The sequence below is a fragment of the Schistocerca gregaria genome, chromosome 4 (assembly GCF_023897955.1).
Source record: "Schistocerca gregaria isolate iqSchGreg1 chromosome 4, iqSchGreg1.2, whole genome shotgun sequence".
NCBI classification, from domain to species: domain Eukaryota; kingdom Metazoa; phylum Arthropoda; class Insecta; order Orthoptera; family Acrididae; genus Schistocerca; species Schistocerca gregaria.
In genome coordinates, this window is record NC_064923.1 from 332952239 (window position 1) to 332958238 (window position 6000).

Consider the following 6000-nt stretch of genomic DNA (forward strand, 5'->3'; position numbering starts at 1 on the left):
TGATTATATTTTTTTATGTGTTTATAATATTTTGACCAATCTGAGCGGAAGGTAATTGATGGAAGGAGAAGAAGTAACACAAATATGAACACAAAAAAAAGACTTAGGAATTATGAATTTTATGAGCAGCAAGTGTAAAAGAAGACTGTTTATATAGCGATAGACTATGTATAAAACAATGTAATACCTTTGTATAATGCGATGTACCAAGACATAATAAAATAATTTTGTGTATACAATACAAAAAAAAGAGAGAAGAAAGAAGGTAATAGGAGGATGTAACAATTATCCAAATGTGATGATTTTGTGTCAAGGACGATGTAATAATTTTGTGTGTATAGTATGTAAGTTTATGTGTGTTTTACATGTGTTCTGTGTATCCTTATATAAATGTTTTGTCCTCATTGTCATGTGTCAAAACTGGCATCAAAACCATGTTTATAGAATGAAGTGATCGGGAGAGTGACACTGACAGTGCAATCCCATTACGTGTGAATAACAGTCAAGGACTACCAGTGTGCAAAGTGTTTGGGCTCATTGCCCGCAAAATTGACATTTCTTCAGACAATTCGCCCAAGGGGGCGATGTAAAGGAACTGAAAATATTGTGATTTAATCGCACAGGTGCTGAAAAATTGTTCCAGTGACACACCAGGGAAATATCTGGTGAACTTTTTATCTTTGAGAGACATAGGAACAATTTCGCCCTTCGTTTTTTATTTCTTGTATGAACGACTACTTTTTGTTCTGATGGGCTGGTGGGATGTCGCACTGTCTAATTACTAGTGCGTGCGTGTGTGTGTGTGTGTGGTAAATGAATGAGTTAAAAGACGCAAGATGTGTTTTATATTATTTTCATCGCACAACAAGCCTTATTCCCATGCCTATGGAGTATTTGTGTTAAGCAGAGAAGGCGAGTTTTAGATGGAACCGAAGATCTTCAAAACGGCGCTGCTCAACAATAGAGGTACGTGATTGTGCTCTCTACTTTCCTTTCGTGGCCGCTAAAATTACTTCCGATTCGTTATGCCGAGACATTCAGAACCTGCAATCTTCTTTTTCTTATAAAAATACTAGTCCGATGCAAAAGAAATACCCTTAGATTTAAATAATTGCCATTCTTTTACCCAGGCCACGGGGAATGATAGAACGTACGTGCCTCTACTCTGAATGTACGTTCGCAATCTCCGAGTGTGTTACGACGAAATTATTTCACAATGAAAATTTCTCATCAGACCGCAACCACTCGCACGCGAATGTACGTACCCTCTGAATGTATCTAGTCAGTCACGCGCGTTGTTCAAAAGCTTTACTTTTAATATTCAGTGGATTACATTTCCGAAATTAATTTTTGTTTATGCTGCAAATCGTACTTCACGCGAAGTATTTATTACGTAAGTTTCAGGCTCAATTTAATAAAAAAAAAGATTCCGAACAATAGAAATAAAGAATAACAATCAAACAAATCAAACCTAAATAAACAGAAAGAGGGATCGTTACAAAGTGCATTACCAAAATCTCACGTTAACCAACATGGAGCCAACTGTAGATTTCTTATGAGTAGTCTCCTATTAATGAATCTGGGAAGATGCTTGTGGGATTCACGTGAAGTGAACTGAGAGCGGGAAAGCGCTCTCACTGCGTTCCATCACTAGTCTCCAGGCCAATAAGACAGAAACGGGCAGATAGAGCAGGCTGGTTTTTCAACAGTCAGTTGAAACGGATGTAACAAAAAGAGTGAGTTCCGTCAACAGGAACTTAGAAGGAACGAGTCTGAGATAAGATTAACAGCAAATGCATTCGGCAACACGTAACACGCTTCGCTGCTGAGGAATCCAAGGATGTAGGGCAGACCTGTTTTCACAAAAAATGGCCTTTTACAGTTACCCCGCCTTACTACGTAAAATGACTGTTTAGAAAGGAAGGAAGATTGGGTTTAGCGTCCCGTCGACATCGAGATCATTAGAGATGGAGACAAGTTCGGATTGTGTGAAAGACGGGGAAGGAAATCGGCCGTGCCCTTTAAAGGAAACCATCACGGCATTGGCCCGGAGCGATTTAGGGAAATCGCGGGAAAGCTAAATCTGTTGTGCCACCTCACACGGTGAGTGGTTAGTGGACGCTGAGTAAAACAAATTACATGAATTTACGCCACTGCTTGTGGAGTGCAGTGTGGTAATTGTCGTTCCCTCTGACCGCATGGTGTAGCGGCGCGCTCTAAGACACCTTGTTACGATTCGCGCGGCTGCCCCCGTCGGAGGTTCGAGTCCTCCCTCTGGCATGTGTGTGTGTGTGTGTGTGTGTGTGTGTGTGTGTGTGTGTGTGTTGTCCTTAGCTTATGTTCGTTTAAGTTAGATTAAGTATTGTATAAACCTAGGGACCGATGACCTCAGCAGTTTGGTTCCATAGTAACTTACCACAAATTTCAAATTCCGCGTTCTTTCTCGTCCCGGCAATACACAGGAAAATCGTTGATAAGTAAGAACTTATAGTTTAAATTACATACTTTTTTCTTATGGTGTGTTTTTGTTAACAGTGTCTGTTCGGGTTGAGGTTCGAGTTCTCCCTCGGGCATGGGAGTGTGTGTTTGTCCTTAGGATAATTTCGCTTAAGTAGTGTGTAGGCTTAGCAGTTAAGTCCCATTAGATATCACACCTTTTTCTTGTCTGTTCGCGAGTCTCTTATCTCTTTTGGTGTACCAGAATGGCAGTGACAAAACCGCTATGTTTTCGAATTGGCCATTTCCGCATTCACTTTCAGTGAGACAAAAGGAAAAATAACGTAGAGAACTAGCATCAGTTTAAGCGGACGAGTTTTTGAACATTCGTCCTTGAGAGTGTGAGCCTTCGCTGCGGCGCTGTCTCTCTATTCTGATGAAAGAAATAACTCCATCTTCCAAATATAATATGTTTTAAGGGTTCTGCTAGAGGATACACTAATGTCCGTTCCGTTCTAAAATTCACCAAAGAAAGAACGAGATACAGAAACCCAGGAGTAGAACAGAGGAATACTTTCCCCTAATCTCAGGACATGGTTTTAACAAATAACATGAGAAAAAAAATTCAAAATTGATGTAAAGTATATAGGGGTATAACAAAATATGTCTAACACTGGGAAAACTAATCCTAAAAGTAAGTAGAAGTGTGAAGTGACATTACGGTTCTAAAAGGGTAATAAATAGTTAAATTTTTTTAGCCTAATTTTGACAGCATAAATATATTATCTAAAAGTGAATATAAAAAGTGTTGTGAAAAAACGGTAATATCACGCTACTATCGGCCTTCTGATGGGACACTGACAGTGAAGTAGAAGAGTCAAACGTCATTTCCACAATAACTATTTAAAACGAAGTATAAAAGTGCGTCGGCCGCGTTGGTCTCGCGGTTCTAGGCGCGCAGTCCGGAACCGTGCGACTGCTACGGTCGCAGGTTCGAATCCTGCCTCGGGCATGGATGTGTGTGATGTCCTTAGGTTAGTTAGGTTTAAGTAGTTCTAAGTCATATGGGACTGATGACCACAGCAGTTAAGTCCCATAGTGCTCACAGCCATTTGAACCATTTTATAAAAGTGCGATGGGAATACAGATGGTAAGAAATAGAGAACAAAAGGAATGAGAAGAAAAGGACAATAAATCTTTTCAATATTTTTAAATAGAGTCCATTAATACATAATGCCATACCTTGTAAACTAACATTACTATTTCGTTGTATAATAAGTTTACTATAAATGGCTGCTACGGGATTTCGAATGCCTAGTCCTTCAGTCTGAAACTAAAATTGGCAGAAATTGAATTGTACGTAGGAAACGGGATGAACACGTGCAGAAATTCCCAAACGACTCAGTTAACGTGCAAATCACTGTCGGAACGAGGGAAGTTGCTGCAGATTGGATTAGGACAGGAATTAGTAGCGCATATCGGATTGAAGATGGGATGTATGTAACACAGTGAAGAAGCCCGGTAGTAAGGACAGCACAAAGTGAGGGAGTTTGCAGTAAAACACCAGTTACAACCAGGAAATACAGAGATCAACAAAAACAGTGTGAATAGAAATAATCTGAAATTTTTAACAAGCAATTTAGAAACCAAAACGTAGAGAGCCTTACGTACGAGGCAAGCAAGATGTGTGTGTCCGCGTCTGTGCAGGGTCAATTACCGCGGAGACAAAACCCGGTAAGACGGTGAGGCGCGGCTCGTTGCTCGGGCTGTTACAGGAGGCATATCATCTTAGGCGAATTTCACGTCTTAGGAGGGGTCTTGGAACTAGGTTCTAGTATATCGATACCCCATCAAGCTCTTCCGATTGCTTTGTCGGCTAAGTCACCTCACAGGGCTGTGCACAATCGCAAAATAGAAACGTACAAGGATTCGGTAGTGCATCAAGTGAACAATTCAGATAATGTTGCTCGATGTCAGTACTGAAATTGACTACTAATATCTGTGCATGATGAAGAAACACATTACTTCTCATGAAACATGGCTGTGTTTATCTGATTAGATGAATTCGCAGAAGCATTGACGTTGGAGTTTGGAAAATTCTCATCAGTTACATCAAAAGCCTCTAGATGATGTGAAAATGGAGTGGGTGCAGTTAGAGCAGCATGAATTTCCTGTCGTGCCATATCATTATTATTATTATTATTATTATTATTATCATCATCTCAGACGTTATGTCTGGTCAAAAGTTAGAAAGTGACGCGGACCTTGATCAATCGTGACTTCCTTTTAACCGTACGGTATATGTTACATTTCATTTAGTAACTTTCGAGTAACTGAACATGTATCGATAATTACAGATTTCTGTAGTTGTATATAGACGTTTAGATGTAGCTGTATTGCGTTGATCTGCTGGTGGATATTGTGTGGTATGACTCCTGTAGTTAGTAGTATAATCGGTATAATGTCAACTTTATCCTGATGCCACATATTCTTGACTTCCTCAGCCAGTTGGATGTATTTTTCAATTTTTTCTCCTGTTTCCTTCTGTATATATGTTGTATTGGGTATGGATATTTCGATTAGTTGTGTTAATTTCTTCTATTTATTGCCTAAGTATGATGTCAGGTTTGTTATGTGGTGTTGTTTTATCTGTTATAATGGTTCTGTTCCAGTATACTTTGTATTCATCATTCTCCAGTACATTTTGTGGTGCATACTTGTATGTGGGAATATGTTGCTTTATTAGTTTATGTTGTATGGCCAGTTGTTGATGTATTATTTTTGCTACATTGTCATGTATTCTGGGGTATTCTGTATTTGCTAGTATTGTACATCCGCTTGTGACGTAATCTACTGTTTCTATTTGTTGTTTGCAAAGTCTGCATTTATCTGTTGTGGTGTGGGATCTTTAATAATATGCTTGCTGTAATATCTGGTGTTTATTGTTTGATCCTATATTGCAATCATGAATCTTTCCGTCTCACTGCATATATTCCCTTTTCTTAGCCATGAGTTGGATGCGTCTAGATCGATGTGTGGTTGTGTTAGATGATACAGGTGCTTGCCATCTAGTGTTTTCTTTCTCCAATTTACTTTCTTCGTATCTGTTGATGTTATGTGATTTAAAGGGTTGTATAGGTGGTTATGAAATTGTATTGGTGTATCCGATGTATTTGTATGAGTTATTGCTTTGTGTATTTAGCTAGTTTCTGCTCGTTCTATAAAGAATTTTCTTAAGTTGTCTACCTGTCCATAATGTAGGTTTTTTATGTCGATAAATCCCCTTCCTCCTTCCTTTCTGCTTAATGTGAATCTTTCTGTTGCTGAATGTAGGTGTTGTATTCTATATTTGTGGCATTGTGGTCGTGTAAGTGTATTGAGTGCTTAGGCCTGTGTTACTCCATTTCATTACTCCAAATGAGTAGGCCAATATTGGAATAGCATAGGTATTTATAGCTTTTGTCTTGTTTCTTGCTGTCAATTCTGTTTTCAGTATTTTTGTTAGTCTTTGTCTATATTGTTCTTTTAGTTCTTCTTTAATATTTGTATTATCTATTCCTATTT